Source organism: Delphinapterus leucas, chromosome 5 (assembly GCF_059928025.1).
Source record: "Delphinapterus leucas isolate spDelLeu-1000000601 "Yukka" chromosome 5, BTC_Dleu_Yukka2, whole genome shotgun sequence".
Lineage (NCBI taxonomy): Eukaryota > Metazoa > Chordata > Mammalia > Artiodactyla > Monodontidae > Delphinapterus > Delphinapterus leucas.
The window spans coordinates 76,069,754-76,095,773 of record NC_143133.1 but is presented as its reverse complement, the minus strand read 5'-3'; the positions used below and the strand labels follow the sequence as shown (position 1 = coordinate 76,095,773).

Genomic DNA, 26,020 nt, shown 5'->3' with positions numbered 1-26,020 from the left:
TACATGTTCACTGAAAAATCCACACATAAGTGGACACGTGTTGTTTAAACCTGTGTTGTTCAAGGGTCAACTGTACTCTAAAGATCTTTTCAAATCAATAAATATCCAAATTTGTATTTTTTCTTCATACTACATATCACTAGCTAAAATGAAACATTCTATTATGTTGCTTATCCATCCTCTCCCTATTTCTCTTGACTGTCATGTTCTCTCACCATAATGCAAGCAGAGAACTTGTCGGCTGCTCCCCAGGTCTGAAACACTGCCTGGCAAATAGTAGGAACTTCATAGATATTTGTTAAATTAATGATTGAATGAATAACAAAAAATTCACTTTAAATGTTAAGGTATACACAACACTGTAAAGCAACTATACTCCAATAAAAATTAATAAAAATTAATTTTAAAAAAGTTAAGATATAACTACTTTATTTAAATTTTTATTATTTTACTTTTCTGAACTTGTGGATTACTCCATTTTAAAATAACATAGGGGGGCTTCCCTGGTGGCGCAGTGGTTGAGAGTCCACCTGCCGATGCAGGGGACACGGGCTCGTGCCCTGGTCCGGGAGGATCCCGCATGCTGCGGAGCGGCTGGACCCGTGAGCCATGGCCACTGAGCCTGCGCGTCCGGAGCCTGTGCTCCGCAACGGGAGAGGCCACAGCGGTGAAAGGCCCACGTACCGCAAAAATATATAAATAAATATAAATAAAAATAAATAACATAGGGGAGGGGCTTCCCTGGTGGCACAGTGGTTAAGAATCCACCTGCCAATGCAGGGGACACAGGTTCGATCCCTGGTCTGGGAAGATACCACATGCCGTGGAGCAACTAAGCCCCTGCACCACAACTACTGAGCCTATGCGCTAGAGCCCATGAGCCACAACTACTGAAGCCCACACCTAGAGCCTGTCCTCCTCAACAAGAGCAGCCACTGCAACGAGAAGCCCGTGCACCACAAGTAAGTGTAACCCCCACTCTGCCGCAACTAGAGAAAACCCGTGCACAGCAACAAAAACCCAACGCAGCCAAAAAAATAATAAATTAAAAAAATAAAGGAGGAGTCAAGATAGCGGTGTGCAGAGATGCAGAGTTAGCTCTCCCCACAACTAGGGCGCCTGCCGGACGCTAGTGTGGGACTCTGACCCCCAAGAAGATGGGAGGAACCCCAGAGTGAACCGGTAGGATGTAGGGAGACAGAGCGGGGAGGAGAAGTGGAGGCCAGACAGGATTGGCGCCCCTGAGGTGGAGGGGATCAGGAGAGGCAGGTGGGAGGGACTCTCCGGGAAGGGCAGGAAAGGAGCAGCAGGCGATCACCTGGCTCACTCGGGCTGGGGAGCCTGCTGAGCTCTCAAGCCGGTACCCCCCCATCCAAAGCCCCATCCAGGCTGCGTCGGCCCTGGGAGCATAAGAGGGAGGCTGGGGAGATCAGGAGAGGCAGGCTGGAGGGACCCTCGGGGAGGAGCGGAGGGCAATTGCCCCACACTCTAGGGGCCCAGGGAGCCTACAGAGCTCCCAGGCCGATCCCCTGCCCTCCAAGCCCCCTCCAGACTGCGTGGGTCCTTGGGGGCATAGGAGGGAGGCGGGGGGAGATCAGGAGAGGCAGGTGGGAGGGGCCCTCAGGGAGGAGCAGGAGAGGAGTGGAGGGCGATTGCCCCGCCCACCTGGGCGTGGGGAGCCTGCTGAGCTCCCAGGCCAGTACCCTGCCCTCCAAGGCTCCCCCTTCCCCTTCCCCCCGAACATTGGTCCTGGAGGCATAGGAGGGAGGCTGGGGAGATCCGGAGAGGCAAGTGGGAGGGGCCCTCCCAGACCCCAGGCCAGAGGAGCAGGAGAGGAGAGGAGGGAATTTGTCCCACCCACTCGAGCCCAGGAAACCTGCTGGGCTACCAGGTGAGGTCCCCTGCCCTCTGAGACCTGGGGTGGAGGCACGCCTGGGCCCCGTCTGATCCTTGAGCCTAAGCCCCACCCTGCAGAGCCCCAGAGCCTTTTCCAGCCCTGTGGGTCCTGAGCACTGGCCCTGCCCACTGTCCAAACCTCGCCCATGCTTAGGCCCCGCTCTCCACAGCCAAGTCCCCCCCCGTTTTGTTTTTCCTTTCCCTCCTCCTCTTTTTTACTATTCTGGTACTGATGTACCTTCCAGTTGTTGATTCATTTTTATTTTTACATTATTTCTAACATATCTGTTAGTTTCCTAGTATAATTTTATTTTTTACTTTGTTATTGTTTTTGTTTGTTTGTTTTTTTGCCACCCCGTGCGGCCTGCGGGATCTTGATTTGTGAGCCCGGGGTTGGGTGGAAACTCCTGAGATGGGAGCTCTGAGTCCAAACCACTGGACTAACAGAGAACCTCAGACCCCAGAAAATATTCATTGGAGTGAGGTGTCACAGATTTCCTGATCTCAGCACCAAGACCCAGCTCTATCCAACAGCCTAAAACTCCAGTGTTGGAAGCCTCAGGCCAAACAACCAGTAAGACAGGAACACAATCCCACTCATAAAAAAACAAAAAATGAGACAGCAAAAAAATAGATCACAGATGAAGGAGCAAGGTAAAAACCTACAAAACCAAATAAATGAAGAGGAAATAGGCAATCTACCTGAAAAAGAATTCAGAGTAAGGATGATCCAGAATCTTGGAAATAGAATGGAAGCACGGATTGAGAAAATACAAGAAATGTTTAACAAAGATCTAGAAGAACTAAAGTACAAACAAACAGAGATGAACAACACAGTAACCAAAACGAAAAATACACTAGAAGGAATCAATAACAGGAATCAATAACTGAGACAGAAGAACGAATAAGTGAGCTGGAGGACAAAATGGTGGAAATAATTGCCAAGGAGCGGAATAAAGAATAAAGAATGAAAAGAATTGAAGACGACCTCAGAGACCTCTGGGACAACAATAAACACACCAACATTCGAATTATAGGGGTCCCAGAAGAAGAAGAGAAAAAGAAAGGGTCTGAGAAAATATTCAAAGAGATTATAGGGGAAAACTTCCCTAACATGGGAATGGAAATAGTCACCCAAGTTCAGGAAGCACAGAGAGTCCCAAATAGGATAAACCCTAGGAAAAACACACCAAGACACATATTAATCAAACTAACAAAAATTACATTCAAAGAAAAAATATTAAAAGCTGCAAGGGAAAAACAAAAAATAACATACAAAGGAATCTCCATAAGGTTATCAGCTGATTTGTCAGTGGAAACTCTGCAGGCCAGAAGGGAGTGGCAGGATATACTTAAAGTGATGAAAGAGAAAAACCTGCAACCAAGATTACTCTAACCAGCAAGGATTTCATTCAGATTTGGTGGAGAAGTCAAAAGCTTTTCAGAGAAAAAGAAGCAAAGAGAATGCAGCACCACCAAACAAGCTTTACAACAAATGCTAAAGAAACTTCTCTAAGTGGGAAATACAAGAGAAGAAAAAGACACACAAAAACAAACCCAAAACAATTAAGAAAATGGGGACATCCCTGGTGGCACAGTGGTTAAGAATCTGCCTGCCAATGCACGGGACACAGGTTCAAGCCCTGGTCTGGGAAAATCCCACATGGCACAGAGCAACTAAGCCTGTGAGCCACAACTACTGAGCCCATGTGCCACAACTACTGAAGCCCACATGCCTGGAGCCTGAGCTCCAAAACAAGAGACGCTACAGCAATGAGAAGCCCGTGCACCACAACAAAGAGAAACCCCCACTCACCACAACTAGAGAAAGCCCATGTGCAGCAATGAAGACTCAACAACAAAGACCAAACACCACCAAAAATAAATAAATAAATAAATTTGTTTTTTTTAAAAAAAGAAAATGGTAATAGGAACATACGTATCGATAATAACCTTGAATGTAAATGGATTAAATACCCCAACCAAAAGACACAGACTGGCTGAATGGATACAAAAACAAGACCCATATATATGCTGTCTACAAGAGACCCACTTCAGACCTAGGGACACATATAGACTGAAAGTGAAGGGATGGAAAAAGATATTCCATGCAAAGGGAAAGCAAAAGAAAGCTGGAGTAGCAATACTCGTATCAGATAAAATAAACTTTAAAATAAAGACTGTTACAAGAGATAAGGAGGGACACTACATAATGATCAAAGGATCAATCCAAGAAGAAGATATAACAATTATAAATGTTTATGCACCCAACACAGGAGCACCTCAATACATAAGGCAAATGTTAACAACCATGAAAGGAAAAATCTACAGTAACACAATAATGGCAGGGGACTTTAACACCCCACTTACACCAATGGACAGATCATCCAAACAGAAAATAAAGAAACACAAGCTTTAAATTACACAATAGAGCAGACAGATCTAATTGATATTTATAGAACATCCCACCCAAAAGTGGCAGAATACACTTTCTTCTCAAGTGCACATGGAACATTCTTCAGAATAGATCACATCTTGGGTCACAAATCAAGCCTTGGAAAATTTAAGAAAATTGAAATCATATCAAGCATTTTTTCTGACCACAAAGCTATGAGATTTGAAATCAATTACAGAAAAAAAAAACCTGTAAAAATCACAAATACATGGCGGCTAAAGAGTGCACTACTAAATAACCAAGAGTTCACTGAAGATATCAAAGAAGAAATTAAAAAATACATAGAAACAAATGACAATGAAAACACAGACGATCCAAAACCTATGGGATGAGGCAAAAGCAGTTCTAAGAGGGAAGTTTATAGGAATTCAATCTCACTTCAAGAAACAAGAAAAATCTCAAATAAACAATCTAACGCTACACTTTAAAACAAGGAGAAAAAGAAGAACAAAGAAAACCCAAAGTCAGTAGAAGGAAAGAAATGATAAAGATCAGAGCAGAAATAAATGAAATAGAAATGCAGAAAAGAACAGCAAAGATCAATAAAACTAAAAGCTAGTTATTTGAGAAGATAAACAAAATTGATAGACCCTTAGCCAGACTCATCAAGAAAAAAAGGAAGAGGACTCAAATCAATAAAATTAGAAATTAAAAAGGAGAAATCACAACTGACACTGCCGAAATACAGAGGATTATAAGAGACTATTACAAACAACTATATGCCAATAAAATGGACCACCACAAAGAAATAGACAAATTCTTGGAAAGGTATGATTTTTCAAGACTGAACCAGGAAGAATTAGAAAATATAAACAGACCAACCAAAAGCACTGAAATTGAAACCATAATTAAAAATTTTCCAACAAACAAAAGTCCAGGACCAGATGGCTTCACAGGCGAATTCTATCAAACATTTAGAGAAGAGCTAACACCAATCCTTCTCAAACTCTTCCAAAAAATTGCTGAGGGAGAAACAATCTCAAATTCATTCTACGAGGCCACCATCACCCTGATACCAAAACCAGAAAATGATATCACAAAAAAAGAAAATTATAGACCAATATCACTGATGAACATAGATGCAAAAATCCTCAACAAAATACTAGCAAACAGAATCCAACAGCACATTAAAAGGATCATACACCATGATCAAGTGGGATTTATCTCAGGGATGCAAGGATTCTTCAATATATGCAAATTAATCAATGTGATACACCACATTAACAAATTAAGGAATAAAAACCATGTGATCATCTCAATAGATGCAGAAAAAGCTTTTGACAAAATTCAACACCGATTTATGAGAAAAACTCTCCAGAAAATGGGCACAGAGGGAAACTACCTCAACATAATAAAGGCCATATATGACAAACCCACAGCAAGCATCATACTCAGTGGTGAAAAAGTGAAAGCATTTACACTAGGATCAGGAACAAGACAAGTATGTCCACTCTCGCCACTCTTAGTCAGCATAGTTTGGGAAGTCCTAGCCACAGCAGTCAGAGAAGAAAAAGAAATAAAAGGAATAGAAATTGGGAAAGAAGAAGTAAAACTGTCACTATTTGCCAATGACATGATACTGTACATAGAAAATCCTAAAGATGCCACCAGAAAACTACTAGAACTAATCAATGAATTTGGTAAGGTTGCAGGATACGAAATTAATGCACAGAAATCTCTGGCATTCCTATACACTAACAATGAAAATTCAGAAACAGAAATTAAGGAAACACTCCCATTTACCACTGCAACACAAAGACTAAAATACCCAGGAATAAACCTGCCTAAGGAGGCGAAAGACTTTTACTCAGAAAACTATAAAACACTGATGAAAGAAATCAAAGATGACATAAACAGATGGAGAAATATACCATGTTCTTGGACTGGAGGAATCAATATTGTGAAAATGACTATACTACCCAAAGCAACCTACAGATTCAGTGCAAGCCCTATCAAACTACCAATGACAATCTTCACAGAATTAGAAGAAAAAAATCTTACAATTCGTATGGAAACACAAAAGACCCCGAATAGCCAAAGCAATCTTGAGAAAGAAAAATGGAGCTGGAGGAATCAGGCTCCCCAACTTCAAACTATACCACAAAGCTACAGTAATCAAGACAGTATGTTACTGGCACAAAAACAGAAATGTAGATCAATGGTATGGGTTAGAATGCCCAGAGATAAACCACACATATATGGGCACCTAATTTATGACAAAGGAGGCAGGAACATACAATGGAGAAAAGACACTCTCTTCCATAAGTGGTTCTGGGAAAACTGGACAGCTACATGTAAAAGAAGGAAATTAGAACACTCCCTAACACCATACACAAAAATAAACTCCAAATGGATTAAAGACTTAAATGTAAGATGAAACACTATAAAACTTTTATAGGAAAAACACTCTTTGACATAAACCACAGCAAGATCTTTTTTGACCTTGAGTAACTGGAAATAAAAACAAAAATAAACAAATGGGACTTAATTAAACTTAAAAGCTTTTGCACAGCAATGGAAACCATAAACAAGACAAAAAGACAACCCTCAGAATGGGAGAAAATATTTGCAAATGAAACAACAGACAAAGGATTAATCTCCAAAATATACAAACAGCTAATGGAGCTCAATATAAAAAAAACAAACAATCCAGTTAAAAAATGGGTGGAAGACCTAAATAGACATTTCACAAAGGAAGACATACACATGGCCAAGAGGCACATGAAAAGATGCTCAACATCACTAATTATTAGAGAAATTCAAATCAAAACTCCAATGAGGGGCTTCCCTGGTGGCGCAGTGGTTGAGAGTCCGCCTGCCGATGCAGGGGACATGGGTTCATGTCCCAGTCTGAGAAGATCCCACATGCTGCAGAGTGGCTGGCCCTGTGAGCCATGGCCGCTGACCCTGTGCTCTGCAACGAGAGAGGCCATAACAGTGAGAGGCCCGTGTACCACAAAAAAACTAAAAATAAAAAATAAATTAATTAATTAAAAAAAAAAACTACAATGAGATATCACCTCACACTGGTCAGAATTGTCATTATCAAAAAAGCTAGAAGCAATAAATGCTAGAGAGGGTGTGGTGAAAAGCGAACCCTCCTACATTGTTGGTGGGAATGTAAATTGATACAACACTATGGAAAACAGTATGGAGGTTCCTTAAAAAACTAAAAATAGTACTACCATGTGACACAGCAATCCCACTACTGGGCACATACCCTGAGAAAACCATAATTCAAAAAGAGTCATGTACCAAAATGTTCATTGCAGCTCTATTTACAATAGCCAGGACATGGAAGCAACCTAAATGTCCATTGGCAGATGAATGGATAAAGAAGATGTGGCACATATATACAATGGAATATTACTCAGCCATAAAAAGAAACAAAGTTGAGTTATTTGTAGTGAGGTGGATGGACCTAGAGTCTGTCATACAGAGTGAAGTAAGTCAGAAAGAGAAAAACAAATACTGTATGCTACCACATATATATGGAAGCTAAAAAAAAAATAAGGTACTGATGAACCTAGTTGCAGGACAGGAATAAAGAGGTAGACATAGAGAATGGACTTGAAGACATGGGGTGGGAGGGCGACGTGAGAATAGCATCGACATATGTACATCACTGAATGTAAAATAGTTGTCTGGTGGGAAACAGCATAGCACAGGGTGCTTGGTGCTCTGTGATGACCTAGAGGGGTGGGATAGGGAGGGGATATGGAGACATGTGTATGCATATGGCTGATTCACTTTGTTGTGCAACAGAAACTAACACGGTATTGTGAAGCAGTTATACTCCAATAAAGAATGTATTAAAAAAAAATAATAAAATAAATAAATAAAATAAAATAGGGGAATTCCCTGCCGTCCAGTGGTTAGGACTCTGCATTTCCACTGCAGGGGCATGGGTTCAATCCCTGGCCATGGAACTAAGATCCTGCAGGCCATGCTGTGTGGCCAAAGAAATAAATAAAATAATATAGAAGATATACTCTTGGGACTTGCCTGATGGCATGGTGGTTAAGAATCTGCCTGCCAATGCAGGGGACACAGATTCGATACCTGGCCCAGGAAGATCCCACATGCCTCGGAGCAACTAAGCCCGTGCGCCACAACTACTGAGCCTCCCCGCCAGAACTACTGAAGCCTACGTGCTCTAAGGCCTGCATGCTGCAACTACTGAGCCTGCGTGCTGCAACTACTGAAGTCTGCACACGTAGAACCTGTGCTCCTCAACAAGAGAAGCCACCACAATGTAAAGCCCATGCACCACAATGAAGAGTAGCCCCTGCTCGCCGCAGCTAGAGAAAGCCCAAGTGCAGCAATGAAGACCCAATGCAGCCAAAAAAAAAATACACTCTCAAAAGCATAAAATATTTAAGTAATAAAAATTGGAGAAAAATATTATTTTCGCATGTAGGGGACATGGATTAGAGAAAGACCTGAATGATCTCCAAATATAAATTTGGAAAAGTAGAGAGTTTGATTTTATATAAGCTATTCTAAAAAGTTAACCAGAACAACCTGAAATCTAACTTTTATTTTTTTCAGGAAATTATGGTAAATCTTCCCAATGACTGACATTCAAGGAACATCCAACACGTGAAATGACCAGAAGAATCACTGACTGATGTATGGACAGATGAAAAAATTTGAATATCTTAGTTCTAAGCTCCATTACATATTCACTCGTTCCTGCTGTCTGCTTGCCTGCAAACATGAACTTCATTATGCCTGACTCACAATCCTTCTTTGAGTACAGATATTGTGGAAACATGGAACTTATAGGCTGCAAGGGGCTGAAGTTCTTTCTTCTTGAGAATGTGTTTATAGATCTCTCTAAATGAGAAACAGAGAACAGCATTCTTCTTTGTTCTTTGCCTGGAACAAATGAAGTTCAGAGTAGCATGCAAAAATCAGAGAGAAAATGGGACTCCACCACAATAATAAGAACTTTGGATTATTCTGTGCTTGTTGATCATCATTAAAGATATCTGTGTATGGCTGCACAAAACAAAACAAAAAGCAAAAAAAAAAAAAAAAGCCCTTCAGAGATAAGAAAATTTCCCTTCATATTAACAAATATTTACTGTGGGTATTCTCAAGGTGCTGTGAGGAATTCAAAGATGTCCATGACAATATTGCTGCCCTGGGCCCCTGTCTTTGTAATCTTGGGGAAGATAAATCTGAAAACCAGGCACATACGAAAGGAAAATATGCGGCCCCTTGTTACAATATTTTTAAGAATTTCAAATTAGTGACAACAGAGCATAAAATCAAGCTTAGGCTCTTCTAATTGCGGGGCCCCATGTGATTGCACTGGTCACACAACCATGAAGCTGTCCCTGAAGAAAACAACAAATCATTAAGACAAAATAGAATGAAATAAACTCTTGAGAAATGCACAAGGTGCTGAGGAAATAAGAAGGGAATAAGCCATTAGGCAGCCATGCTACAGAAAACAGGCTGAAAGATTATACACAAAAATGCCAATACCTCCTCTAAGGGCAGTGGATGTGGGGCTGAGGAGGGTAGTGTCAAATGAAAAAAATGCGCAACCAAAAAGTTGAGAATTATGTTTTATTCGGTAAACTTGCTGAGGACTTAAGGCCAGGAGACAGCCTGTCAGATAGCTCAGAGGGACTGTTCTGAAGAGGTAAGGGAGGAGCCAGGATATATAGGAGTTTCTGCAAAAAAACAAAACCCAACCGACCAACCAAACAAAAAATCCCAGGTAGTTGGAACATCAAAAGATTACTGTTAATTAAAGAAAACCTGACAACTCAAGTTAATGAATATGGTGCTTTTCTGTGTATGGGAGGATGCAAGAGTCTGGGCTCACTGAAATCATTCCTTTGATATAAACCTTAGCTATCTAGGGCCTAGATCCTGCTTTTCTCCATCCTGAATTCCCTCAGGGTCCACAGGGGGGGATGGCTGAAGTGGCTGATGGCTTGATGGCCCCAACATCCTTTGTTTACTGATATGACAGGTGAAATTCTTCATTCACAGTTGGGAGTTGATACAGAAGGCTTTACTTGTTTGGTCTCTGTACTTCTGTATTATTTGAATCTTTTACCATGAGTGTGTATTTATGTATTTGTAATTCAAATAAAAGACTTAACTAAAGGCTACAGCCAGCCTGTTCCTTTTCTTTTCTTTTCATTGAAGTATAGTTGATTTACAATGTTGTGCCAACAGCCTACTGTTTCTTTTTTTTTTTCTTTTTAATAAAATTATTCTTATTTTTTGGCTGCATTGGTTCTTCGTTGCTGAGCATGGGCTTTCTCTAGTTGCGGCAAGCGGGGGCTACTCTTTGTGTGGTGCGCAGGCTTCTCATTGCAGTGGCTTCTCTTTGTTGCGGAGCATGGGCTCTAGGCACACCGGCTCAGTAGTTGTGGCTCGCGGGCTCTAGAGCTCAGGTTCAGTAATTGTGGCGCACGGGTTTATTTGCTCAGCAGCATGTGGGATCTTCCCAGACCAGGGCTCGAACCCATGTCCCCTGCATTGGCAGGCAGATGCTTAACCACTGCGCCACCAGGGAAGCCCAGCCTACTGTTTCTTAACAGTTATCTCAGGAGTCAGTAGGAGGACAAATCTTTGGTATTTCTGCACGAAGTCAAAACTTGGTGCCTTAAAACAACAATAAATACAAACTAGCTCAGACAATTTCAGGAATTTGGTAGAGCTCTACCTGGGTGCTTCTGGCTTGGGGTGTCTCATGAAGTTGTGGTCAAATGTCAGCTGGGGCTGTAACCTCATCTGAAGGCTTGATGGAGCTGGAGGATCCACTTAGAAGATGGCCCACTCATATGAGTGGCCCACTTGGTACTGGCTGTTGGCAGATGCACTGGTTCCTGACCTACTCAAAGGTCCTTATGACATGGCAATTGACTTCCCCCAGAGCAAGTGATCCAAGAGAGCAAGTCAAAAGCTGCAGTGTGTTTTATGACCTAGACCAGGAGTTGGCAAACTACAAGTGATGGATAAAGCCACCCTGCTACATTTTTGGAAATAAAGTTTTATTGGATCACAGCTGCAGTCATCATTTACTTATTGGTTGCTTTCATGTTAAAGTGACAGAGGTGAGTAGTTACAATAGAAACCCTATAGCTTGTAAAGCTTAAAATATTTACTACATTTACTACCTTTTACAAAAACGTTTGTCAACTTTTGACCTAGCCTTGGAAGTCACGCACAATTACTTCCATGGTATTCTATTGGTTATAGAGATAAACCCTGATACAGTGTGGGAGAGGACTACACAGAGTATGAATAAGAGGAGGCAGGGATCATTGGGGACCATCCTGGAGGCTAGCTGCCATGTACTTCCCTTCCTAGGGGCTCTCTAATAACTGTCATTGCACTTGCCACCTCATATGGTAACTATCTGTTTATGAGTCAGCTTCCCCCACTATGATACTAAAGCACCTGGAGGCCTGAGCTATGCTCTGGTCTGTCTTTGGGCCTCAGTGCTAGCACGACGGTGCTTAAGGTAGAAGAGTAGCAAGAGCTCAATAATGTTTGTGGGCTGCATTCATGTAAATTGGGAGTGTCAGGAAAGTTTGACTTCATTGGGCAGGGGGCATTCAAACAAATCTTGAAGGAGGGGTTTGATTTAAGTAGAGAAAAGAAGACAAAATAAGGAAGACAGATAAATAGAAGACAGAAAAAACATTAGATAGAAGCAGCAGCACAGCTATTGATTATTTGCCCGATGAATTATCACAGTCTGCCCTTCTTGAAAGCCTGTGCACTAATCAGGATGCTTTTGGCTGCAAATGGCACAAGCCAAAGTGGAGGAGAGTCAGGGAAGGGTAGAGGTGCAAATGTGTCTCAGGGCTGCCTTGGAACCAAACTGTAATGTCACAGGAATCCCTTTCTCCGTGTTCCTCCTGCTCTTCTCTCTTTATGTGGTCTATACAGCCTCTGGTTCAGTATTGTAGTGCGGAGGCTGACCCAGGAAAGGACTTTTTCTCTAATGCTGAATAGAAAAATTCTGGGAAGGGATTCTGATTGGCCTGGATGAAGTCACAGACCCACTCCTGTGATGGTGGTTGAGAGTTGGCAGAGGATGGGGGTACTTAAATTGGATGTGCCTACAAGAACCCGACTTGAGTGAGAGGTGTACTACTTCCCCCAAAGAAGCAGGATGCTGTCAAAAAAGGAAGAGAGGAGTACTGGGTGGGCAAAACAGTAATATCTACTCTATCAGTGGCTTCCATTACCTTTTTGAGCCAGCAAGAAAAGGCATTTTATCATTAGGAAACACTACATGTATATAGTACTTTGGGTTCCCTGGGAAGCAGATTCTGGATCGAGAATTGCATGCAGCTTGTTTATTGGGGAGTGCTCTAGAAGCAGTACCTGTGAAAGAACAAGGGACACAGGATCGGGCAGAGGGAGAAATTGAACTGTGATGCTCCTGCAACCTAAGTGAAGCTTCAGCTGATTACACAGAGTTCTGAAGTTGGCTTGTCAGTGGTGTCCCAAATTGTGGCAAGAGTAGGGTGACCACCCATTCTAGTTTGTCCAGTATTGGGAGGTCTCCCAGGACACAGGACTTTCAGTTTCAAAATCCCCAGGCAAGCCAGAATACATCTAGGAAGGCTGGACCTCTGTACCTACCTCCCAAATTGACCAGTCATTGGGTGTGGGCTTTTCTTGGGGAGGGACCTTAACCCTGGGTAACTCAGCTTCCTCAGACCAAGGGAAATTTCTGGGGAAGGACGCAATTCTAAGCAGTTAGTCAGCAGCAGGCAACATTCCTGGGAACTGGGGAGTGTGTGTTTAATCACAGATGGAAAAATCTGGGGAGAACACTACAGCATCTACTACAATATATGAAACTAAAACTATGTTTCAGGAAAATATATCTACTCTTGCTATGTGTGATATATTCTGATATTTTCTATTCTATTCTATTAAAAAATATACTGGACCTCTGAACAGGCATTTCGCAAAAGAAGATATTCAAATAGCCAATAAACATATGAAAAGTACCTCAACTTCATTAGTTATCAGAGAAATGCAAATTTAAACCACAATGCAAAATATCACTGTATACCCAACCAAATGGCTAAACTGAGAAAAACAATGCTAATTGGGCTTCCCTGGTGGCGCAGTGGTTGAGAATCCATCTGCCAATGCAGGGGACACGGGTTCTAGCCCTGGTCCGAGAAGATCCCACACGCTGCGGAGCAACTAAGCCTGTGCACCACAACTACTGAGCCTGCGCTCCAGAGCCCGCGAGACACAACTACTGAGCCCACATGCCACAACTGCTGAAGCCCGCGTGCCACAACAAAGAGTAGCCCCTGCTCTCCGCAACTAGAGAAAGCCCGCACACAGTAACAAAGACCCAATGCAGCCAAAAATAAAAATAAGTAAATAAATTTATTAAAAAAAACCAAAAACAATGCCAATTGTTAGCAAAGATGGAGCAACTGGAATTTTCATACATTATGGGAGTATAAATTGGCACAAGCCCAAAACAACTAGCATTATCTACTAAAGCTTAGTATACATATACACTTTGACTCAGCAATTAAGCTCCAAGGTACATACCCAACAGAAATGTACATATGGTTACGAAAAATATCCCAGAATGCTCATAGCAGCTGAGGCAGATCTTATTTTCCAAAGACAGCTGTAAAAATCTCTCCTGTTGCATATGCATTCCTATATGTGACCTGGAGACTCTTCCCTAGGAGAGGTAGGGTCTCTGCCTCCTCCCTTTGAACCTAGGCAGGCTTGTGACTCATCTGGAACAATAGAGTGGTGTGTAGGTGATACCATGTGACTTCTAAAGTTAAGTGAATGGAGGGTAGAAGAATATGCCACCTAACAATGTGCCACTGGACGTTAGGATTCTTTGAGCTGAAAGTAATTGAGAAAAAAGCAAATATAAGAAAAGCTCTCTGCCTTTTACTTTCATAGGACACAAATTTGTTTTTGTTTTTGTCTATTTTATAAATTTATTTATTTTGGGCTGAATTGGGTCTTTGTTGCTGCGCACGGGCTTTCTCTAGTTGTGGTGCGTGGGCTTCTCATTGTCGTGGCTTCTCTTGCTGCAGAGCATGGGCTCTAGGTGTGCGGGCTTCAGTAGCTGTGGCTCGCGGGCTCTAGAGCACAGGCTCAGTAGTTGTGGTGCACAGGCTTAGTTGCTCTGTGGCATGTGGGATCTTCCTGGACCAGGGCTCGAACCCGTGTCCCCTGCATTAGCAGGCTGATTCTTAACCACTGTGTCACCAGGGAAGCCCAGGACATAAATTTGTAATGATGTCCTCTCTCTCCTCTCTACCAGGAAGAACAGAAGTTAATAATCACCAGAGACAATGGTAGACCTATCAGTCCAGCCCTTATCTCCCATTAGTTCCCCCATATATTTATGTTCCCACAATTTGCTGTCCTAAAAACCTGAAGTCCTTTTCATTTCTCTTGTCACTTCTCTAAAAATTTATTGTTCTTTTGTTAAGACGCTATATAACCCAAGTTCCAACTGCCCTTTAAGTTGCTCTTCACGGAGTGTTCTCATGTGTATGTGCACGTGATAATAAACTTTTGTTTTTCTCTCTTAATCTGTTTTTTGTTAGCCTAATTTACAGGGTTCCAGCCAATGAACCTAAGGTGGGTAAAGGCAAAACAGTTTTTCCTCCCCTACATTAGAAAAAGCCACAGCTTCCTCCTTGTTCCTGGGGACGGTCATGCTTGGAATTCTGAGCCATTGTGTAAGAAGTCCAGCTGCTCTGAGGCCACCATGCTGTGTGGAAGCCAAACTACGAGGAGAGTCCACACATAGGTGACCCAGTTGACAGTACTCAGTCTTAGAGTCCTCTTAGCCCAGGTGCCAGATGTGTGCTGGTGCCACCGTCAACTCACCCCCAACCATTGAGCCTTTACAGCCGAGGCCCCAGACCTCACTGGAGCAGAGATAAGCCATCCTCAGAGTGCCCTTTCCAAATTCCTGATTCATAGAATCTGCAAACATGATAAGATGGTCCTTCTTTTACACCACTATCTGTAATGGTCCCAAACTGAAAACAACGCAAATGTTCATTAATAGAACAGATACTTGCAGTATTTTCTTATAATGGACTACTCTATGGCAATGAGAACTACTGATACACACAACAACATGGATGAGTTTCACAAATACAATGCTGAGTAAAAGTAGCCAAATAAAGAGAATATATACCATAAGGTTTTATTTATATGAAATTCCAAGAAGACAAAACATATGTTTAGTGCTAGAAATCAGCCCAGTGGTTAGCTTTGGAGGGAGGCAGTGACTGGCAGGGCATGTGAAGAGGGTTTCTGAAATACTAGCAATGTTCTGTTTTTTCACGTCCAGTTGGCTACACGGGTGTGTCCATTCTATAAAAATTTATTGAGTTTGACACTTTCTTGGTTTTGTATTCTTCTGGCTATTTGTCTTTTTTTTTTTTTTATTGAAGTATAGTTGACTTATAATGTGTTAATTTCTGCTGTAGAGCAGTGATTCAGTTATACACCTATATATATTCTTTTTCATATTCTTTTCCATTACGGTTTATCATAAGATTTGTTTTTGAATTTTTGAATTTTATTTTATTTTTTTATACAGCAGGTTCTTATTAGTTATCCATTTTTTGTTTTGTTTGTTTGTTTGTTTTTTGCATTACGCGGGCCTCTCACTCTTGTGGCCTCTCCCGTCGCAGAGCACAGGCTCTGGACGCGCAGGCTCAGCGGCCATGGCTCACAGGCCCAGCCACTACGCGGCATGAGGGATCCTCCCAGACTCGGGCATGAACCCGTGTCCCCTGCATCGGCAGGCGGACTCTCAACCACTGCGCCACCAGGGAAGCCCTAGTTATCCATTTTATACACATCAGTGTATACATGTCAATCCCAATCTCCCAATTCATCACACCACCACCCCCCCACCACCACTTTCCACCCTTGGTGTCCATACATTTATTCTCTACATCTGTGTCTCTATTTCTGCCCTGCAAACCAGTTCATCTGTACCATTTTTCTAGGTTCCACATATGTTAATATATGATATCTGTTTTTCTCTTTCTGACTTACTTCACTCTGTATGACAGTCTCTAGATCCATCCAATCTCTACAAATTACCCAATTTCATTCCTTTTTATGGTTGAGTAATATTCCATTGTATATACGTACCACAACTTCTTTATCCATTCGTCTGTCGATGGGCATTTAGGTTGCTTCCATGACCTGGCTATTGTAAATAGTGCTGCAATGAATATTGGGGTTCATGGAATTCGACACTTTTTGATGTGTTCACTTTTCTGCTTTTAGGTTATACTTCAATAGCATTTAAAAAGATGCCAGCCATGATCCACAAACTGATTTCCCAACCTACAGATTACAACTCACAATTCTATATGAATGGTGCCCAATGGGGTTGTATAAGACAGTGGCTGGTGGTGATCTTGCCTCAGACAGCCAGATGGGTATCTCAGATCAGCTGCTTGTGAATAAGCATCCCTAAGATAAAGGTTCCTGCATAGAGCATAGAGGGTTTCTGAAATGCTAGCAATGTTCTGTTTTTTCACAACAAGTTGGCTACATGGGTGTGTCCATTCTGTAAAAATTTATTGAGTATGACACTTTTTTTTTGTATTCTTCTGGCTATTTGTCTTTTTTGTTTTTAATTTGGCTCCTGCAGAGCCAACTGTTGGCTGCCTCCACTGACAAAGGCTCTGGGGAAGACTATCCTTTCCCTTCAGATCAGGATTGAATTGGAGTATGACCCTAAAGAAAGCAGAAATATCTCGGTGCTTTAAGAATATGGACTCAAGTATTTGATAGACATGCAGCAGGTTAAGTTAAAATTAATAAAAACATTTCTTTAGTACCTATGTTGCGCTAGCATTTTATGTGTACAACCTCATCTAACATCAGAACAAACCTATGAAGTAACTTAGTTACTAGGACTCTTTCCATTTTAAAAGAAGAGGGAATTAAGAACTGGAGAAGTTAAATAACCTGCTGGAGTTCCCAGTGTTTATAAATATCTAAGGATGGAGCCTGACATATTACTGTATTTTTTGAGTTGCCTGAATACATGGGCAAACATCATATTGAAGACTGGGAGATATGGAACTAGTCAGCCAAGAATGAAAGAGTTTAGTGACACTGCTAAGTTTCTTGGCCTAAGGCAAAGTTAGGTTAGGAATACATAAATCTGGAGTTTGAGTTTCACCTCTCTTTGACTCATCTTTGACTAAGTTATGTCATTTCAGTTTTTCCTTTTGTATTATTATGTTTGTTTTTCTCCTACAGATCACTGCTTTTACAGAAATGATTCAGTTCTTTGTCCTTTTAGATCTTTGTATGACTGGTTTCTTTGTATTATTTAGGTCTCTGGTCAAATGCTACCTCCTCAGAAAGCCCTTTCCTAACCACCTTGTCTAAAAGATCCTCCTTGTCACTCTCACGTTTTTTTTTTTTTTTAATTCTTTCTTAGTTTTCTTCTAAGCAATTTTCAACACTTGAAACCATATTACTTACTTATTTATTGCCTGTTTCACCCATTATAATGTGAGCTTCTCAAGGGCAAAGGTTTATCTGCTTTGTTCACCCAAATCCCCAGTGCCTAGAATAGTGCCTGGAAGGAATGTACTAGTTGCTCAATTAGTACTAGGGAAGGGAGGAAGGAAGGGAGGGTGGGATGGGAAGGAGGGAGGGAGGCAGGAAAGGAGAGATGGAAGGAATCAAATTCCAAAGCTCCTTAATGTTGGTCCCTAGCTCAACACTACATAAAAAAGGGACTGGTATAAAGACATTTGAGGACTTTGAGATGGTATTTTGTGTTTCAGACTGTATTGGTAATACTAGCTGCTATAAGAGATAAACCTCCCAAAATCTCAGTAGCTTGACACAAAGAACTTATTTCTCACTCACAAAATAGTCTAATGCAGATGTTCCTGGTTGGGCAGTTTTCCTCCAAGTATCGATTCAGGGACTCAGTCTCCTTCCATATGTGGCTCCTTCCACATTCCAAAATGTGGTTCTCAAGGTTGCCCTGGGAGTCATCTCCCTTCCCATCACCTGGGAGGGTTCAAGGGCATAGAGGATAACACATGGAAGTTTTAATGGGCCAGGCCTGGAGGTGCTACATATCACTTTTGACCACATACCACTTGGCATACCTAAGAGCAAGGGACGTTTGGAAATATAGTTCAGGTGTGTATCTAGGTGGAGAAGGAAGAGGGTTTGGTAAACAGCTAGCTGATCTTTGCCACTGTGGTTAAATAAGTTGGTCTCTGTTAGATATCTATAAATAAAGAGTTCAGAGTAAAATCATTCACTACTGTATATTTGTGTTTATAAAATCTGGAAACCATTTATTTCAGAGAATTTCCAAAGTCTCCATCTATGATAAAACCATTCCCTATTCTTAAGATCTGCCTTCTATATTCTCTGGGGAGAGGAAAGAAAAGAGAAACTTGAATTTGATTTTTGTAAAAATTCCATCTAAATTGCTTTACAAGATTGTGAAATGTTTACATATAAACTACAGTTTGACTTGATTACAAAACCTGCCAGAGTTGCCCCCAAAGGTGTGGATTTTCTAACAGTGTGGCTGTCAATACTGCAAAATGCATTTCTGAGGGTTTGAAACTTACCACCTAGAAAAGAATGGATATCTAAAAAATTTCTAAATTCTAAGTTAGGCCCAGATAAATCCTGGAGTTTTCACTCAGATTGTCTTACCATAATGTTTTTCTTTTCTTTCTTTTTTTTTTTTATTATTAGGATATAGTTGTTTTACAATGTTGTGTTAGTTTCTACTGTACAGCAAAGTGGAGTTCCCAATAATGTTTCTTTTCTAATAATTTAATACTGGTTAAGACTATGAGCTCCAGAAGAATGAGTTTTAATCCATTGGTGAGAGGGGTAGAAAGGTGATACTAGGAAAAAACTAACATTTACTGAGGCTAATTTGTCAGGACTGAGCTAGGCACTGTGCCCATACACTTGACTTCCTTTAATCCTCACATCAACACTGCAAGGAAGGTAGTGTGATCCCAGTTTTATCGGTGAGGACCCTTGGTCTCTGGGAGGCTAACTAGCTCACCTGTGGTCCCAAGCCAGCAAAGGACAAAGCTTGGATGTGAGCTGAGGTGTATCCACCACCAAAGCCCACACTCTTGACTAGAGCAGAGTGGGAAAAAGAATGAAAATGAAGAACTTGGGAAATGGGCTAGAGACCAACACTAAGGAGCTTTGGAATTTGATTCCTCAGTCTTTACTTTCCTAAGAAATCCCTGGAGGTGATTAATTCCTTTGTATCTCTGTTAGCCACTAGCTCTGTAGAAAGACTGAAGTCACATGTAAGGTTAGAACTTCAGATCCTAGTACCAGCTCTCTGATATTTCTGGTCACTAATTGAAATCACCTTGCAGGGAGTTTTTCCAAACCAGTTGTCTGTGGGGACAATCAAGTTCTAACTCAGATTCTGACTGGGAAGATTTGGCCGCCCTGATCACACCTCCATGGGAAAAAGAGAAACTGACAGATTAAGGGAGCAATTCCAAGAATAATTTTGGCATTCAACTTAAGACTGGAAAACAATTTTCCTTCATATTTGGGCAGGGAAAATGCCTCAAGGACAGTAAAAGCCTGCAGAAGAATCCAGCTGAGAGCCCTCTTTCCTCTTTCCCTCTGCCAGGGTTCATGTCTGTAAAACAGATGAACTATTTGTTACCTTCCTGAGTTTTTGCTCAGCTGTTTACAGCAGACCTGGAAATATGCATCATAAAGTTAAAAATTAAGCCAATAGCAAGACTTCAGAGTGAGAGAAACAAGGAAATACTTGTACTTTACAAGTATAAGAATTAAACTAAAATTCCAACCTCAACTATAAGGTAAGTTTTTTGAACCCTAAGAATTATATTTTGCAATACTGAAGGTATCATTTTTGGAAAAGCCACACCTTTTGAATCTACTTGGGTTAACACTATTTTCAAATTACCTTTCTTACAGCCATTACGTAGAGTAAAAAAAAGATAAAGAAACAGCTGTGCTAGGGACTTCCCTGGTGGTCCAGTGGTTAAGACTCTGTACTCACTCCCAAAGCAGGGGGCCTGGGTTCCATCCCTGGTCAGGAAACTAGATCCAGCATGCCACAACTAAGAGTCCACATGCCTCAACGAAGATCCCACGTGCCACAACTAAGAAACTAAGACACTTAGTTGAGTTCTCTCAGCTAGGACACTAAGACCTGGCGCAAATAAATAATTAAAAAAAAAAAAGAAAGAAACAACTGTGCTAAAATGTATTCCCTGTAAATTGGTACAGTCTCTGTGAAATCTTGATGAAGGATACACTGGAAACATTTATCAAAGTTATAATACAAAACTACAAACTTTTTGACTCAAATTTCATATTCAGGAATTTATATTATAGACATACTTGCACATGTACTGATATATGTACATGGTTATTCTGCACCATAGTTTATATAAAGGCAAAAGAATGGAAACAACCTAAGTGTCTATAGAGGACTAACTTAATAAATCACAGTATATGTATACAATGGAATCGTAAGCAGCCATTGGAATGAATAAGGAAGCTAATATATAATGTACTGATATTAATGATCTCCAGGATATATAGTTAAATGAAAAAAGCCAAATGCAGAACAGTGTGGAAAGTATAGACAAAAGTCAACTTGTGTGGGGTAGTGGTGGTGGGGATATATATGATTTTGCTTATATATGCAGAAACTATCTCTAGAAGGACACAGAGAAAATTACAATGTTGGTTACTTCAGAGAACTGAGTAGCTGGTGAGGAGACTGCTCAGTGTATGCTCTTTTTATCTTTTGAGTTTCAACTATATTAACAATTTTAAACTTATTTATTTATTTTTGGCTGCATTGGGTCTTGGTTGCTGCGCGCAGGCTTTCTCTAGTTGCGGCCAGTTGGGGCTACTCTTTGTTGCGGTGTGCGGGCTTCTCATTGTGGTGGCTTCTCTTGTTGCAGAGCATAGGCCCTAGGCATGCGGGCTTCCGTAGTTGTGACTTGCAGGCTCTAGAGCACAGGCTCAGTAGTTGTGGTGCACGGGCTTAGTTGCTCCACGGCACATGGGATCTTCCCAGACCAGGGCTTGAACCCGTGTCCCCTGCATCGGCAGGCGGATTCGTAACCACTGCACCACCAGGGAAGTCCCTATATCAACAATTTTAAAGAATTTGTGAAAATTGAAACTATTGAGAATTTTAACACATAACAAAATAGGCATAACCAACAGTTTCCTTAATAATATGATTTATATTTTCCTTTAAGGAAATAATAAGCAAGAATTGTGGAGTCATACATTTTACCCTAACACCTGGACATTTTAAAGCTATCTTTACAACAACTTTGATTCAAAGAGAAATCTAAGACCAAACTGAAAAATGTACAGAACATAAATATAAAATTTCTAGATATTTACATGGCCTCAAAGTGACTTTGCATGGATTGTTGATCTGTTGCCAAGGAGTAAAAGTATAATATCAAGTGGTGAAACTAAGCAACACCTTGACTGAATGATCAAAATTAAAATCACCAATGAGAGGCAGACAGACATATTGTGACACCATGAAAAGGACACAAATCACTTGTGGGAATGTAAACCCAGAATCTAATCATGAGGCAACCCAAACTGAAGAACATTTTCTGATAAGTGACTTGTATTCTTTAAAAAATTTCAAAGTTATGAAAGACAAAGAAAAGCTAACGACTGTTCCACATTAAAAGAAACTAGAGGTGCCTTCAAGATGGTGGAGGAGTAAGATGTGGAGATCACCTTCCTCCCCACAAGTACATCAAAAATATATCTACATGTGGAATAAATCCTACAGAACACCTACTGTATGCTGGCAGAAGACCTCAGACCTCCCAAAAGGCAAGAAACTCCCCAGGTACCTGGGTAGGGCAAAAGAAAAAAGGAAAAACAGAGACAAGAGAATAGAGATGGGACCTGCACCTCCTGGAGGGAGCTGTGAAGGAGGAAAAGTTTCCACACACTAGGAAGCCCCTTCGCGGGCGGAGATGGGGGGATGGGCAGGGGAGAAGCTTCGGAGCCACGGAGGAGAGCGCAGCAACAGGGTGCAGAGGACAAAGCGGAGAGATTCCCACACAGAGGCTCGGCGCCGACCAGGACTCACCAGCCCGAGAGGCTTGTCTGCTCACCCACCGGGTCGGGTGGGGGCTGGGAGCTGAGGCTCAGGCTTTGGAGATCAGATCCCAGGGAGAAGCCTGGGGTTGGCTGCGTGAACACAGCCTGAGGGGACTAGTGCGCCACAGCTAGCCAGGAGGGAGTCCGGGAAAAAGTCTGGACCTGCCTAAGAGGCAAGAGACCGTTGTTTCAGGGTGCACAAGGAGAGGGGATTCAGAGCACCGCCTAAACGAGCTCCAGAGACAGGTGTGAGCTATGGCTATCAGCGCGGACCCCAGAGACCGACATGAAATGCTAAGGCTGCTGCAGCCACCAAGAAGCCTGTGTGCAAGCACAGGTCACTCTCCACACCTCCCCTCCCGGGAGCCTGTGCAGCCCGCCACTGCCAGGGTCCCGTGATCCAGGGACAACTTCCCTGGGAGAACACATGGTGCGCCTCAGGCTGGTGCAACATCAAGCCGGCCTCTGCCGCCGCAGGCTCGCCCTGCATTCCGTACCCCTCCCTCCACCCGGCCTGAGTGAGCCACAGCCCCCGAATCAGCTGCTACTTTAACCCCGGCCTGTCTGGGTGGGGAACAGACGTCCTCAGGTGACCTACATGCAGAGGCGGGGCCAAATCCAAAGCTGAAGCCCTGGAGCTGTGTGAACAAAGAAGAGAAAGGGAAATCTCTCCCAGCAGCCTCAGGAGCAGCGGATCAAATCTCCACAATCAACTTGATGTACCCTGCATCTGTGGAATAACTGACTAGACAATGAATTATCCCAAAATTGAGGCAGTGGACTTTGAGAGTAACTGCAGACTTGGGGTTTGCTTTCTGCATCTGATTTGTTTCTGGTTTTATGTTTACCTTAGTTTAGTATTTAGAGCTTATTATCTTTGTGTTTATTGATTTGGTTGCTCTCTTCCTTTTTATATATATATATATTTTTTTTTCCTTTTTCTCTTTTTGTGAGTGTGTATGTGTATGCTTCTTTGTGTGATTTTGTCTCTATAGATTTGCTTTTGCCATTTGTCCTAGGGTTCTGTCTTTCCTTTTTTTTTTTTTTGAAGTGACACAGAGGTTTAGGATTTTATTCACGCACATACATAAATATCAATAATGTTATATCACTACTTGGAAAAAAGTTCAACATCCATAATCATTTAAGAAAATGCAAATTAAAACAACAACGAGCAACAGATTTTAAACCAATTCCATTAGGGTAACAAAATTATCCAAACTGGTAAAACTGTAGTGTAGCAGGCACTATACTAAGTTAATGGCCCTAATGCTCTTGTAAAATGGTATTACTCTTTTGGAAAGCAATATTGCAATCCTACCAAGACCCATAAAAATATTAGCACACTTTCATTATTTTAACCATTAATACAGCTTCTGGATATTATAAGAAAAAAGATACAATTCTGAATTATAGTAACTTTGTATAGGTTTCAACCGTAATTCTTTTTCTGTTGCTCATCTTTATGTGAATTAATGTTTTTGAATTTTTAAGATAGAAATGTGAATCAGGATATAGTTTTAGGTATATAAGTCCCTTTTCTGTTATTTTCATGAAGTAATTAAAAATCTGGCCCCTAGGATACTTTCAAGATCACTTGGCTCTGGTCCCCTCTCCCACGCTTATCTGGTTTCTTTTTCCTTTTGTCTTCATTGTCCTTGTCCTGCTTGACTTGTCCTGCAGATTCCTCTCAGTGTGAGGCTGTGTACTGGAAGGGAAGTTTTGGCTGCTTAATTTTGGAACTCTAGAGCTCCTGACAGCTCTAGAAAACCTTACCATGAACCCCCTGTACTCTTCACCTGTGGACAATTTTAGGCTTCTGCCATTCTCAGGTCAATTAGACTCCCTACTGTTTCCTCTGCTTCCTCCCACAGAGATGCCAATGCTACACAAATCTTGGAGCTGTTGATAGTTTGTCCCTAGTTTCTCTGATCAACTAGGTTTTGTTACAGATATTGCCCAAGTGCTTTTGGTGACGCTATCCTAGTTATTCTGTTAAGGATTCGGGAAAATTCAAAAACTATGCTACCATCACTATCATCATTCCCGAATTCCAATAACTCTGAATGACTTTTGACCTGGACCTGCCCAAGAGGCAAGAGACCATTACTTGGCAAGAGACCAAGCTTTCCATGCTTCCCTGAATGGGAATACACAAATGAATAGATTAGTATTGCTAAACTGTTTCCATTCCATTCTCTTTTCCATTACTTTTGTCTTATTCAACCAACTATCTTAATAAAATGGGTGATTTCATAAAAAAGAGGTGCAGAGACTGATAAGGCAAGACAAGTTTAGTGAATAAGGACTTTAAATTGGTAAAGGAGTGAACTACTCGGTTAACTGAAAGAAACAATTCCTATTCATTCCTCCTGGATGTTATTCTGCAATATCTGCATGGGTCAGAGACAGTTACTTAAGATACTTTTGATTATTGTCGGGGGTCTAAAATATACTCCCTGGGGAAATGTTACTTTATTTATCTTTCTATGCCCCATGTATTGCAGTCCTGAGATAAACCATCTGTCGGTCTGTTTTTAGCTTATACTTAAATAAGATTAGCCTTACATAGGCAAGGAAATTTTTATTTTGAGCCCTTTCTTTCTATTCATCAACATCCTGTTTGATGAAACAAGAACAAATTCCTCCTTTTTTTCAAGTGAAAAGCCACAGAATCCAGTAAAAGTTAAGAATATATCTGGATATTTATCCTCAGTAAGTTTCTTCTTGAGTGGTTTTTTTTTTTTGGCTGTGTTTGGTCTTCGTTGCTGCGCGCGGGCTTTCTCTAGTTGTGGCAAGTGGGGGCTACTCCTCATTGCGGTGCGTGGGCTTCTCATTGCGGTGGTTTCTCTTGTTGTAGAGCACAGGCTCTAGGAGTGCGAGCTTCAGTAGTTGTGGCACGCGGGCTTCATCAGTTGCGGCTCACGGGCTCTAGAGCTTGGGCTCAATAGTTGTGGCACACGGGCTTAGTTGCTCTGAGGCATGTGGGATCTTTTCAGATGAGGGCTCAAACCCGTGTCCCCTGCATTGACAGGCAGATTCTTAACCACTGCGCCACCAGGGAAGTCCTTGAGTGATTTTTAATTCCCAAAAGAACATAGTAATTTAAGTTTCCATTTCAAGAAGCTGAGGATTCCAACTTGGATCTAATTTTTTAACTACGGCAATATACTCCTGCATTGTTCGGCTGGGGCTTGAATCACCAAGTGCTTTCCATGCTTCCCTGCTTGTACCGGGCATACAGGTACAAGAGCTGCTCCCTGCTGGCCCCTTGAACCAGGCCTCGGAAGTGCGTGGCAGCCTTCTCAAACAGCTCTGTCAGGCTTTTGGAGGCCTTGGTCTCCGGGCTTTGGAGGGATTCCATATCCCCAGAGTCGTCCCCCGAGCTCAGCTCTCCGCCGCTGTCACCCGTGGTGGCTCCCGCAGGCAGGAATGGCGAAGCCATGTGACTGCCTGTCTTCTTCAGATGGGGTGTGACGCTGGCTTGGG

At 41.8% G+C, this 26,020-nt stretch overlaps 1 long non-coding RNA gene across 1 annotated transcript in view; it reads right to left on the bottom strand.

Moving 5' to 3' along the window:
* Positions 1-14,845: 14,845 nt before the first annotated feature.
* Positions 14,846-26,020, bottom strand: part of LOC149749155 (uncharacterized) — a 114,174-nt gene continuing 102,999 nt past the window's right edge. Inside the window, exon 4 of the long non-coding RNA XR_016393291.1 lies at positions 14,846-26,020. This exon is cut by the window's right edge and continues 23,010 nt beyond it. This is a non-coding gene — a long non-coding RNA (uncharacterized LOC149749155).